The sequence below is a fragment of the Arachis ipaensis genome, chromosome B9 (assembly GCF_059453495.1).
Source record: "Arachis ipaensis isolate K30076 ecotype BB chromosome B9, ASM5945349v1, whole genome shotgun sequence".
Classification (NCBI taxonomy): Eukaryota; Viridiplantae; Streptophyta; class Magnoliopsida; order Fabales; family Fabaceae; genus Arachis; species Arachis ipaensis.
Window position 1 is genome coordinate 131,911,882 of NC_142444.1, and position 14,913 is coordinate 131,926,794.

Consider the following 14,913-nt stretch of genomic DNA (forward strand, 5'->3'; position numbering starts at 1 on the left):
TGTTTCATTTCCATATGGTTATTCTTCTAATATTTCTAGATGCATTGATTTGAAGAAAAGGAAGGTCTTTGGCCTAAAGAGCCATGATTCACATATTCTCATGGAGCACATCTTATCAATCGCTTTTAAAAGATCCCTACCTAGAGAGGTGACATCTGTGCTAATAGAGTTGTGTAAGTATTTTAGAGAAGTGTCTGGCAAATCCCTAGCCGTTGATAACTTAGAAAAACTTCGACATCGAATTGCGTTGATGCTCTGCCACATGGAAATGATATTTCCTCCTTCATTTTTCATCGTGATGGTTCACCTGGTTATTCATCTCGCAGAAGAGGCAATGATTGCTGGTCCAGTGTAGTACAGATGGATGCATCCTGTTGAAAGGTATCCTATTATGTTAATATTTTGTGGTTCATCTTATCACTAAATTGGTTGTGTCTATTTGTAATTTTTAGTCTTTGTAGATTAATGTTATCTTCTTGCAAACAGGACTTTAGGGCATTTAAAATCGTATGTCCGTAATAAGGCTGCACCTGAAGGATGCATAGCTGAACGTTACCTGATGGAGGAATATCTAACTTTCTGCTCTAGATATTTAGAGGATCGGAAGATGAGATTGAGACAAGGTTTAACTGACCAAATCGTAACGACGATCAAAATGACAACACTCCTAGTAGTTGTTCTAACACTCTTGCTGAAATTTTTCCAGCAAGAGGAAGTCCTCGCAGATCGCAAAAGATCAGTTTGTTGACACCAACTGAGAAAACACAGGCTCATCGCTATGTGCTGACAAATTGTTCATTACTGGACAAATTTCGCGAGTAATTCATAGGGCGATCTTTGTTTAAATTTTTAATTATTTTTATGTAATTATTGTGTAACTATTATCTACTTGACCAGGAAATGTAGAGGTGAAATTTCCAAATTATACCGCGGTAAAAGAAATGCAGTTAAACTCATTGAAGAATACATGCATGCCAAATTCCATGAGTGGTTTAGGGATTATGTAAGTTAGTTACATCTACTTAAAAAAATTCCAATTCTATATTATAATTTGTGAAAGCATTTTAAAATCGCAATAATCTATCACATGCAGGTGGCGTATACTGATGATGCAGATGATATTACTCTTGAAATCAAGTGGCTTGCAGAAAGACCTAATAATGATGTTGTAAAGAGATTTGAAGAGTACAACATTCATGGATTCAAGTTTCGCACGGTAAATAAAGATGAAGGACTTAAAACACAAAATAGTGGTGTAGTTATGTCTGCAATTACGACTAGTGTTAGCCGTGGACGGAATCCTATTTCAGTATCATGTGACAATACATACTACAGTAAAGTGATCGATATAATAGAATTTGACTATTTTGGCAAGCTAAGGGTTATCCTCTTCAAATGTATCTGGGTTGACACCACGCTTAATAAGGGCATTAAGGTAGATGAATTTGGGATCACAAGTGTAAGATTTTCAGAGTTGATACACACGGGCGCTCTTGAACTAGATGAGCCATTTATTCTTGCAACGGATGCGAGAATGGTTTACTATGTTGACGATCTAGTTGATGAAGGTTGGTGTTCTCTTTGTCACATGAAACCCAGAGATTCATATGATATGGGAGATTTGAATGAGAAGGATCCAAATGAGTCTTTGGTCGAGGACATACCATTTTGTGAGCAGCAAATAGAGAATCTCAAAGAATTTCCATTAGTGCGGGACGACATTAATGATCTAGAATCAAATGAAATGCATGTTGCTGTAGACAGTCATAATGTTTGTGAGGACGAAATTGGCATTGATGACTTGTAGGATTTTATTTAATGGTATATACTTAATTTATGTATTTTTTAAATGAACGTACCAACCTTGATTTACGACAACATTAACAAACGGAATCTTAACTTTTAAAATTCAAAATATTAGTTTTACTCTTATATTTTATTTATTCTCCTTATTTATTATTATTTTATTAATTTATTAGAAAAATAAATTAAAATTAACTTCACGGAAATTCATTTTCTAACAATGTGCAAAATTTTAGTTTTTTTTCTCAATCCAACGGCAGAAAATTGTTAAGTTTTAAGTCTATCTACTCTAATTTTTTATTGATGCCATATTTTTTTAAAATCCAACGTTGCAGAATTTCAAATTCTAATAACTATGTTTAATTTTTGAAATATAGTTTAAGATTATAAATTTTACAATTTGATATTTTTTTATTTAAGTATAAATTTTACTCTAAATTAAAAATGATAGTTATTTTATTAAACAAAAGTCAAATTAACATCTATAATAAAATCTACAAAATTTTTAACGCCAAAGTAAAGCTTCTTTCTCCTAAAATAACCTCAGTTATATATAACTTAGAAAAAAGAATATTTTTTGTTGGCTAAGATTCAATTTCAAAATCTCGATTAAAATGTGAAATAAAAATTTAAAAGCACAACTTAATTCAAATAATTGCAAAGTAAATTTAGATGTAATTTTTTAATATTTATCTTTTAAGTACTAATGCTCTAGAATTTATCCTTTAGGTACCAATCTTATAATCTTATCTTTTTTTATTTGTTAGCAAAAATTAGATAAAATTTAATTTAAAATATGTAATTATCTTATACTAGCAGCTCAACAGGCGCTGCCGTGCTAGTTCAGCCGCTTTTTTATTGAGTTAAAAAAATATTTTTATATTTTTATTTTTAAAATTATAAATTTAATATCAATAAATAAAAATTAATTATTAAAAATAAAATATTTTAAATTATTTAAGATATGTAAAAAATATAAAATAATTAAATTTAAATTGAAAAAGATAAAAAATTATATTATTATTATCTATAATAAAATTAAGATAAAGATTTATTAACATGGTTTATAAATTAGTTATTTATATATTATATTTATTTATTTTCTCAATCTTATTTAATTTGAAACATATTTAAAAATTTATATTCAAAACACTTTTTATCTTTATGCATAATTCGAATAGATAAAAAAATATTTCTTTAATATTATATAAAACATCTTTAATTATTTTTAATTTTATTATTATTAATTTTTATTTTAATTATATTTATTTTTATACTAAATATCTGCAAAAAAAATAAATTTTATGTTTGTTTTTTATTATTTATTTTACTTATCTATTATCGTTTGAATTAGACTTCTTACTTATTGAGTTATGTTTACTCCCAACCAAAAAAAATACTTATGAAGTCATTTTTATTTTTTCTTTTAAAGGAGTACATCCATTATATCATAATTTTAATAATTAATGTAAATTTTAAAAAAATGAAAAAATTTATATGTATTTTAATTACATTCAAGAGTGAATTATATGTACTCCTATAGTTAAGAAAAAGACTTAACTTATTCTATAATAAGTAAGTTTTTTAATCATTTAATTTATAAAAAAAAGTCCCATCTTTTTATTTATCCTAAAAATTAAAAATAAAATTAATATTCATACTTTTGATTAACTGAATTAAACTAAAATATAAAAATAAACCTTGAATAAAAATAAAAATACAAAATTTTGAATTTTAAAATATAAAATAGTTAAAAGATAAAAAATTACTTAAATATAATTTTTTTAAAGCACTCTATGAACTTAGATGAATGAATATTATATGCAAAATGAATCATGATATATTGACATAAATGATAATTTTTTATAACTACATAAAGAAACTAAACTCATAATTTTATTTTAATTTGAGAATTTGCGCCAAGAAAACCAAGCTTAATTCAAATCAAGTCTTGAATCTGCACCAAAAACCCCAAGCTTGAATCAAAACCGCCCCTTTTTATCTTTCAGTTTCGGAGCTCATTCAAACTTTCACTCACCGGCCTTAATCCACCTCTGCATGTATCTGTCTCCTTGGGCTCAGATCTCGCACCCTCGCCAGCCTCCGATCTTGTGCCGCTGGCAACATCAACGCTCGTGATACACGTGTACAAGTCACAGCTTTCACTCGCTGACGCTGCTGTACCTCCTGCTTATGGCCGCCTCCTCCGACTCAGACCTCGCACTTCCGACAGCCTCTGACAGGCTTTGCGCTCAACGTCGGGCTTTGACAAGTCACAGTCGGGCTTTGCGCTCATAGGTCGCAGCTCTTACTAGGTCACACTGCTCAACGTCGTGTCGTCAACAACATGAATTTCTCCAGGTTTTTTTCCAAATTTGATCCTTTGTAAATTTTTATTTTATCTGGTATTTCTGTATTTCAAAAAAAAAAAGAAGGGATTAGATGATGGTTTAGAAATGGGCATGTGTTTATATTATTTGGTTTGATGTTGTAAGGAATTATCCTTTTATTGCCTACCTCGTACAGAGCATCAATAGCAAATCCAAGATCGGCACAAGACTAGCAGCAACCTAGCACTTGAATCCCTAATACGGTAATTTTCTCTCAAACATGATGCATATTATGTGTGACGTTTTAAGCAAATAGTTTGATATCACTAACACATAATGGAATCGTAGTCATCATTACTACATTGACGGGGATTTTTTCTATATTGGGCTTTTCAATTTACTTATATAATAAAATGAATGCTAATCCCATTTAGTGATATAAAATTTACTCCTATTAAACTAGTTACTATGAAAGTGGATATAGTTGTTCATATTTTCAAAATTTTTTATTTACTGCAAAAATTTCCTTTCATCCCTCGAATTATTGATTTAAGCTTTGGTTTTATTATATATTGTTGTTATCTTCTCTTGCATGATCACGGCAAACTACTCAAACCTTGACCAGGAAGACCTTAAATAATTTATCATTCATGGGGCACAAATTGTAATTTTCAGTAGCACTTACATCATTAACTTTATTCACATTGCTCATAGGCAGTATCTTGCGGCATTCCTCATGAATCATATATTCTTGAATCTAGTTATATGAGTCAGTACTCTTGATGTTCATGTTTGGGTTTAATACTTAAGAGATTATAGAAGGTCGGAGGAATATTATCCAACTGAACCAAATATATATTTACCAGTTTCTAAGCAGGAAATTATTGATTTAGTATGGTTGGACATGAATGATTTCTTTCAATTATTAATGATGAAACTTTGGAAATATTCTGAATCTAAATTTAAGTTTGACTTGTTAAATATGCTCTATGATTGACTTACTGAATATGTTGTATTGGATTATGCTTAGTAATATTTAATATAGTTACATGTAGAGACATTTATGAAACTTTTTTTTTATGTTATTTGACTTCTTGTGTTTCAATTATATGAACTATTTTATGTCACTATTTTATTTGATTTTTATTTTTTCTAAATTCTTTTTATGCTGTCTATGACTTTGTGTTGCAGGCATTTAGTATACCATGAAGCATAAACGTAATATTTTCGAACAATCAATCCTTGAAGAGCTACGAAGACAAAGTAAAGACATAAACTTGAGTTAGGAAGATGGGTTGGAACAAATAAGTCTCAATGATGATGGGGATGAAATTTAAGAGATGGAGATGTTAAATCAAAGTGGTGTTGATCTTCCAGAACCTGCTACACCTAAGAATAAAAGAGATGAAAATGAGCCATTGCTTGTGAAGGTCAAAGGTAGGTTTATTCAAACTCTAACTTCTCTTTGAGTCCAATCTATTGACTTTGTGCTGGCTGATTTTTTTTCTCTCATCATATTTTTTAATTTACACAACTTAGTTTTTATTCCCTTTAGTTTTGGTTCCTTCTATGTTTGCTCTGCACAAAGCATATTTGTGAATTTCCTGTCTTCTCTTGGATATGTGTAACTATAAATATATTTTAAAATTATTGGATGGTGAATTCTATGGTGTAGAATGTAATTTTTTCTATACATATAGAATTTAGGTGGAAGCTTTTAAAAATTGATACCTGTTGTATTGTACTCTATGTCCAATCATGTCTTGTAGTCTCTTGGCTAATCAATCGGATAATTTGCAGTAATTTGTCTCTTTATATTAAGTATTAACTGAAATTAATTTTTGAATGGAAGTGTTAATTAGGCGGATTCAATTTTTTTTGTAAGTTAAAAATTTGGACCATACTTGAATTTGGGTTTTTTTATTTTAATAAATAAAATAAGTGTAATATTTACCAAAATAAATATTTTTGGAGAATTTACCGATTTAAATTTCCTTGCTATATCTCGTTTACAGTGTAAACAAGATATAGCAAGGCTGGCACGTGTATATCTCGTTTACAGTGTAAACGAGATATATATATATATAAGACAAATATCCAGCATCTATAAAAGGATGTGTAACCCTTGGTATTCTTTACACACATTTCATATCCTTTCTCTGTCTCTTTTTTCTCTCAAAAACAAAGCTGAATGGCCAGTAACAATCCATTCATAGTTGTGCTTCTTTATCCAAATTGTCGTATGAGAAATGGCGACAACGGGGTGACATTTGAGTGTCACGATCCGATATTGTTTCGCACTCAGCGTGTGGAGATGTTGTCGGATTTGAAGAGTTTGATATTGAGCAAGGTTGGTGGGAAACAAGCGAGGAAAATCGGAAGGGTGGCGTACAGGTTGCTGGCACCCATGGGAAACGGAGTCTTCCGGTTTTGACTATCCTAACTTCACGGGGATGAGCATGTGCGACTGATGTTTGACATTCATGGGAGGATCATGTGTGAACAGGTAATAGAGCTGTCCGCCGAGGTGGGTCACGGTGGTAGTGGGGGTTCTGCACACGAAACCTATGTGTAGGACGACCGACCTCTCGCACCGCCGCCCATTCATGTCGCGATTCCGGAGCATGAGGCAAAGGAGGGTGAGGATGAGTCGGACAAGGATTACGTGGCGGACAGTGGAGACAGTGAGTCTTCCGATGGTGGCGATGAGGATGAGTTTGTGCCGGAGACACCTGCAGGGGCTGTGCCGCGCCATGTGCTGCCTCCATCTCATCCGATTCCGGTACTAGCAGCTGTGCCAAGTCACTATCACAGTCTAGATCTGGACGCCGGGTTGGACACATGTTCAGAAGCCGAGAGGCAGTGCTTCAAGGTATGAAGAACTATAGTATTCACAGGAGTGCTGAGTATCGGGTGATCGAGTCTGACCGGTTAAAATACCATGTGCAGTGTCGTCAAGCTGATAGTGGGTGTCAATGGAGCCTCCGTGTGGCCCTTCGTCAGAATCTCGGATACTGGTAAGTTCAATTTTAAATGTGAATTTGAGTAGTTTTGTATGATATGTTATTTTGGTTATATATGATTTGTAAGAATAAATTTTTTGTTGTGATTAGGGAGGTTCGAAAGTTTGGTGGATCACACAGCTGTCTGGAACCCACCATATCTCAAAACCATCATCAGTTAGATAGCAGTCTCATCTGTAGAGTCATATTGCCCTTGATTCAGTCCAACCCGTCTGTGAGTATCCCGGTGTTGCAAGGTGCGGTCCAAGAAAGCTATCACTTTAAACCATCATACAGAAAGGTGTGGATAGCAAAGTAGAAGACAATTGCACGGATCTACGATGATTGGAAAGAGTCGTATAACAAGGTGCCGAAACTGCTTCAGGCACTGCAGAGCTGTTTCCCCAGCACCATATGTGACCTACGCGTCAAACCGTACTATGAAGGACACCTCATGGTGCACGACTGCTGCATGTTCGACAAAGTATTTTGGGCTTTTCCGTCATGTGTCAAGGCCTTCAAGCATTGTAAGCCATTCGTCTCTATAAACGGCACGCATCTGTATGGTAAGTATGGTGGAGTGTTACTTATAGCGGTAGCGCAAGACGGCAACAGCAACATACTACCAATTGCTTTTGCCATTGTTGAGTCTGAGAGCACTGAGTCATGGTCGTTCTTTCTTACTAATTTGATGCACCACGTGACCCCACAAGACAGCTTACTGGTTATATCTGACAGATCACAGGCCATCAAGGCCGCCCTAGGAGCCGATGATAGCAGGTGGCATCCCCCTAGGGCGTTCCATGCTTACTGTATTAGACACATGGCTACAAATTTCATGAGCTGATTCAATTCAGTCGAGGGCAAGCGATACCTCATAAACGCTGCTTACAGTCCAAGTCAAGCCGGGTATGAGTGGTACATGGATGCATTGAGGGGCGTCTCCCCGGCGATGGCGGATTGGGCTAGTCGTTTCAGAAAGGAGATTTTGCTTCAACATTGCGACAATGGCCGGAGGTTTGGACACATGACCACAAATCTGTCCGAGTGCATCAATGCTGTGTTGAAGGGGACACACTACTTGCCCATTTCGGCCATTGTACGTATCACGTACGAGAGACTGCAGAAGTTGTTTGTTACGAAGGGTAGGGAAGCGCAGAGCCAGTTGGCGGCCGGGAACCGTTTCACCCGATCAACGTGGTGAAAGCGGATGATATTGAAGCACAATAGGGAGACGGCTAACAACCATGTCCCCCACTCCTCCTCCTCACGAAACCATGGCGGACACAAAGCCTGCAGGGCGGGGTGGTGCACGAATTGTGAATCACACTTTTCACAACTCGTACCACTAACCAGCAAGTGCACTGGGTCGTCCAAGTAATACCTTACGTGAGTAAGGGTCGAATCCCACGGAGATTGTTGGTTTGAAGCAATCTATGGTTATCTTGCAATTCTTAGTCAGGAAGTCAATTATATTTATCAGTTGAATTGCGAATGAACAAGAGAGCATGGGTTAAAAGTTACTTGTTATGCAGTAATGGAGAATATGTTGGAGTTTTTGGAGATGCTTTGTCTTCTGAATCTCTGCTTTCCTCTGTTCTCTGATTCACGCACGCACGTCCTTCTATGGCAAGCTGTATATTGGGGCATCACCGTTGTCAATGGTTACATCCCCTCCTCTTGTGAAAATGGTCCAAATGCTCTGTCACAGCACGGCTAATCATCTGAGGTTCCCGATCATGCTGGAATAGGATTCACCCTCCTTTTGCGTCTGTCACTACGCCCAGCACTCGCGAGTTTGAAGCTCGTCACAGTCATTCAATCCCTGAATCCTACTCGGAATACCACAGACAAGGTTTAGACTTTCCGGATTCTCATGAATGCCGCCATCAATCTAGCTTATACCACGGAGATCCTGATTAAGGAATCTAAGAGATATTCATTCAATCTGATGTAGAACGGAGGTGGTTGTCAGACACACGTTCATGGATTGAGGAAGGTGATGAGTGTCACTGATCATCACCTTCTCCATAGTTAGGCGCGAATGGATATCTTAGATAGGAACACGCATGTTTGAATAGAAAACAGAAATACTTGCATTAATTCATCGAGACACAGCAGAGCTCCTCACCCCCAACAATGGAGTTTAGAGACTCATGCCGTCAAAGAGTACAAAGTTTAGATCTAAAAATGTCATGAGATACAAAATAAGTCTCTAAAAGTTGTTTAAATACTAAACTAGTAGCCTAGGTTTACAGAAATTGAGTAAACCATAACAGATGGTATAGAGATCCACTTCTGGGGCCCACTTGGTGTGTGCTAGGGCTGAGAGTTAAGCAATTCACGTGTATAAGGTCATTTTGGGCGTTCAACGCCAGGTTTGGATCCATTTCTGGCGTTGAACTCCAACTTTTAATCCTTTTCTGGCGCTGAACGCCAGAATTGGGCAGAGAACTGGCGTTGAACACCAGTTTACATCGTCTATCCTTGAGCAAAGTATGGACTATTATATATTGCTGGAAAGACCTGGATGTCTACTTTCTAACGCAATTAGAAGCACGCCATTTCGAGTTCAGTAGCTCCAGAAAATCCACTTTGAGTGCAGGGAGGTCGAACCAACAGCATCAGCAGTTCTTTTTCAGCCTGAATCAGATTTTTGCTCAGCTCCCTCAATTTCAGCCAGAAAAATACCTGAAATTACAGAAAAACACACAACTCATAGTAAAGTCCAGAAATATGAATTTTTCATAAAAACTAATGAAAATAGACTAAAAACTAACTAGAACATACTCAAAACTATATGAAATTAACCCCAAAAAGCGTATAAAATATCCGCTCATCACAACACCAAACTTAAACTGTTGCTTGTCCTCAAGCAACTAGACAAATAAAATAGAAGACTAATAGGTTGAGAAGCAATAATATCTCAGAGTTTTTGAGTGAAGCTCAGATTCTAATTAGATGAGCGGGACTAGTAGCTTTTTGCTTCTGAACAGTTTTGGCATCTCACTTTATCCATTGAAGCTCAGAGTGATTGGCATCTATAGGAACTTAGAATTCAGATAGTGTTATTGATTCTCCTATTTCAGTGTGATGATTCTTGAACACAGCTATTTTATGAGTCTTGGCCGTGGCCCTAAGCACTTTGTTTTCCAGTATTATCACCGGATCCATAAATGCCACAGACACATAATTGGGTGAACCTTTTAGATTGTGACTCAGCTTTGCTAAAGTCCCCAATTAGAGGTGTCCAGAGTTCTTAAGCACACTCTTCTTTTTGCTTTGGACCTTGACTTTAACCGCTCAGTCTCAAGTTTTCACTTGACACCTTCACGCCACAAGCACATGGTTAGGGACAGCTTAGTTTAGCCGCTTAGGCCAGGATTTTATTCCCTTAGGCCCTCCTATCCACTGATGCTCAAAGCCTTGGGATCCTTTTTATTAACCTTGCCTTTTGGTTTTAAGGGCTATTGGCTTTTTGCTCTTGCCTTTTGGTTTTAAGAGCTTTGGCTTTTTCTGCTTGCTTTCTCTCTCTCTCTCTTTTTTTTTCTGCAAGCTTTGTTCTCTGCTGCTTTTTCTTGCTTCAAGAATCATTTTTTTATGATTTTTCAGATTATCAATAACATGTCTCATGTTCATCATTCTTTCAAGATCCAACATATTTAACAGTCTTAAACAACAAATTCAAAAGACATATGCACTGTTCAAGCATTCATTCAGAAGACAGAAAGCATTGCCACCACATGTAACTAATTAGAATTTCTCTTATTAAAAACTCAAAATTTTATTGCCTCTTATTCAAAAGATCTACTATTTTATTCATGTTTGTTGATGATGAGAAAAATAGACTATAACTTAATTGGAGATAAAATCAAAATAGATACTAATTACTACTATATGACTCCTAAGGTAAAACTTAAAATAAGAACAATTATCACAGAGTTAAGGCTAAGATTAGAACTCAACAACCTTGAGGTTTGGAAGTGGATGTTCCTCTAGTCTGTGAGGTGCTTGGTCCTTCAAGAGATAACTCCTGACGCTTCAGTTCCTTGGTTAAGAACTTCCCTTGATTCCAAAGTGGTTTTGGAATACTCTCTTTCTTGGCTCTTGGAGTGGGTTGTTTTTCTTTAGGGGCCATGATCTTAGTGATCACGGATAAGCACACCAAACTTAGAGGTTTGCTTGTCCTCGAGCAAAAGAAAAGAAAGGAGATGGGTAGAAGGAGAGCTCCTCCCCACTATCCTGGCATTTGAACGCCCAAACGCTGCCTGTTTTGGGCGTTCAACGCCCAAATGCTGCTCTCCTGGGCGTTCAACGCCCAGTTGTTGCCCTTTTCTAGCGTTGAACGCCAGATTGCTATCCTTACTGGCGTTCAGCGCCCACTGGCTGCCCCTTTTGGGCGCTGAACACCCAAAACAGGCTCTTACTGGTGTTTTCTTGCCAGTGAGCTCCTTTTCTCTGTTTTGTATGCAGATTCCTTCTGTAACCCTGTGAACTTATGCAATTGATTCTTTACCTTGTTGTCAATGAACTCTATATAAACAAATAAAAATAAAAATAGGGCAAAATTCTTAGAGGATTGATGCCCCATGGCTGGGTTGCCTCCCAGCAAGCGCTTCTTTATTGTCTTTAGCTGGACCTTGCTGAGCTTTTAATCTAGCTTCAGCCTTGAGCACTCTTGCTCAACGTTGCCTTCAAGATAGTGCTTGATTCTCTGTCCATTGACAATGAACCTCTTATCAGAATCAATATCTTGAAGCTCCACATGACCATATGGTGAGACACTTGTAATCACGTATGGTCCCCTCCACCGGGATTTCAATTTCCCGGGAAATAGCCTGAGTCTAGAGTTAAACAGCAGAACCTTCTGTCCTGGTTCAAAGATTCTAGATGACAGCTTTCTGTCATGCCACTTTTTTTATTTCTCTTTATAAAGCTTGGCATTTTCAAAAGCTGTGAATCTGAACTCCTCTAGCTCATTTAGCTGGAGCAATCTTTTTTCTCCTGCTAATTTGGCATCAAAGTTTAGGAATCTGGTTGCCCAGTAGGCCTTATGTTCCAGTTCTACGGGCAGGTGACATGCCTTACCATACACAAGTTGGTATGGAGAGGTCCCTATAGGGGTCTTGAATGCTGTTCTGTAAGCCCATAGAGCATCATCTAAGCTCCGTGCCCAATCCTTTCTACGGGTATTTACTGTCCGTTCCAGGATTCTCTTTAATTCTCTGTTAGAGACTTCAGCTTGTCCATTGGTTTGTGGATGGTATGGAGTAGCCACCTTGTGGCGAATTCCATACCGAACCATGGCAGAGTAAAGCTGTTTATTGCAGAAGTGAGTGCCCCCATCACTAATTAGTACTCTAGGGACGCCAAACCTACTAAAGATATGTTTCTGGAGGAACTTCAGTACTGTTTTAGTATCATTGGTGGGTGTGGCAATGGCCTCAACCCATTTTGATACATAGTCAACTGCCACCAGAATATAAGTGTTTGAGTATGATGGTGGGAAAGGTCCCATGAAGTCAATCCCCCATACGTCAAACAACTCAATTTCCAAGATTCCTTGTTGAGGCATGGTGTAACCATGAGGCAGATTACCAGCTCTTTGGCAACTGTCACAATTACGTACAAACTCTCGGGAATCTTTATAGAGTGTGGGCCAATAGAAGCCACATTGGAGGACCTTGGTGGCTGTTCGCTCACCTCCGAAATGGCCTCTATATTGAGATCCGTGGCAATGCCATAGGATTCTCTGTGCTTCTTCTCTAGGCAAACACCTACGGATTATTCCGTCTGCACATCTCTTAAAGAGATAGGGTTCATCCCACAAGTAGTACTTTGCATCAGTAATTAATTTTTTCTTTTGTATCCTGTTGTACTCCTTGGGTATGAACCTTGCAGCTTTATAGTTTGCAATATCGGCAAACCATGGTGCTTCCTGAATGGCAAATAAATGCTCATCCGGAAAAGTCTCAAAGATCTCAAGAGAGGGGAGGGACGTCCCTTCTACTGGCTCTATCCGAGACAGATGATCAGCCACTTGGTTTTCTGTCCCTTTTCTGTCTCTTATTTCTATATCAAACTCTTGCAGAAGCAACACCCATTTGATGAGCCTGAGTTTTGAATCCTGCTTTGTGAGTAGATATTTAAGAGCAGCATGGTCAGTATACACAATCACTTTTGATCCTACTAAGTATGATCTGAACTTGTCAATGGCGTAAACCACTGCAAGTAATTCCTTTTCTATGGTTGTGTAATTTTTCTGGGCATCATTTAAAACGCGACTAGCATAATAAATGACGTGCAGAAGCTTGTCATGCCTCTGTCCCAACACTGCACCAATGGCGTGATCACTGGCATCATATATTAGCTCAAATGGTAATGTCCAGTCTGGTGCAGAAATAACTGGTGCTGTGACCAGCTTAGCTTTCAGCGTTTCAAACGCTTGCAGGCACTTTGTGTCAAACACAAATGGCATGTCAGCAGCTAGCAGATTGCTTAGAGGTTTTGCGATTTTTGAAAAATCCTTTATAAACCTCCTATAGAATCCTGCATGCCCCAGAAAGCTTCTGATTGTCTTAACATTGGCAGGTGGTGGTAATTTTCAATTACCTCTATTTTTGCTTGATCCACCTCTATTCCCTTGTTTGAGATTTTATGCCCAAGAACAATCCCTTCAGTCACCATGAAGTGACATTTTTCCCAGTTTAAAACTAGGTTGGTCTCTTGGCATCTTTTCAGAACAAGTTTTAGGTGATCAAGACAGGAGCTGAATGAGTCTCCATATACTGAGAAGTCATCCATGAAGACTTCCAGAAATTTTTCCACCATATCAGAGAAAATAGAGAGCATGCATCTCTGGAAGGTTGCAGGCGCATTACACAGCCCAAATGGCATCCTTCTATAAGCAAACACTCCAGATGGACATGTGAATGCTGTTTTCTTTTGATCCTGGGGATCTACTGCAATCTGGTTATAGCCTGAGTAGCCATCCAAAAAGCAGTAGTAATCATGACCTGCCAGTCTTTCTAGCATCTGGTCTATGAATGGTAAAGGAAAATGATCCTTTTTGGTGGCTGTATTGAGCCTTCTGTAGTCAATACACATGCGCCACCCTGTAACTGTTCTTGTAGGAACCAGTTCATTTTTTTCATTATGAATCACTGTCATGCCTCCCTTTTTTGGGATGACTTGGACAGGGCTCACCCAGGGGCTATCAGAAATAGGATAAATAATCCCAGCCTCTAGTAATTTGGTGACCTCTTTCTGCACCACTTCCTTCATGGCTGGATTTAGCCGCCTCTGTGGTTGAACCACTGGTTTAGCATTATCCTCCAATAAGATTTTGTGCATGCATCTAGCTGGGCTTATGCCCTTAAGGTCACCTATGGACCACCCAAGAGCTGTCTTTTGTGTCCTTAGCACTTGAATAAGTGCTTCCTCTTCCTGTGAATTTAAAGCAGAGCTTATGATCACTGGAAAAGTGTCACCTTCTCCCAGAAATGCATATTTCAAGGATGGTGGTAATGGCTTGAGCTCGGGTTTAGGAGGTTTTTCCTCTTCCAGAAGAATTTTCAGAGGCTCTTTCATGTCCTCTGAATCCTCCAAATTAGGCTGAACATCTTTAAAGATGTTTTCCAACTCTGATTCGAGACTCTCAGCCATGTTGATCTCTTCTACCAAAGAGTCAATAAGATCAACTTTCATGCAGTCTTTTGATGTGTCAGGATGCTGCATGGCTTTAACAGCGTTCAACTTAAACTCCTCATCATTGACTC

The 14,913-nt window shown here is 37.4% G+C and overlaps 1 protein-coding gene across 1 annotated transcript in view; it reads left to right on the top strand.

The window, feature by feature from the left end:
• The first annotated feature begins 3,787 nt into the window (after positions 1–3,787).
• The window catches only part of LOC110266925 (uncharacterized), a 44,504-nt gene continuing 33,378 nt past the window's right edge, over positions 3,788–14,913 (top strand). Inside the window, exons 1-2 of the mRNA XM_021112006.2 lie at positions 3,788–4,164; positions 5,325–5,570. The gene's annotated coding sequence lies outside the window, so the exon portion shown is untranslated. The remainder of the gene's footprint in view (positions 4,165–5,324; positions 5,571–14,913) is intronic.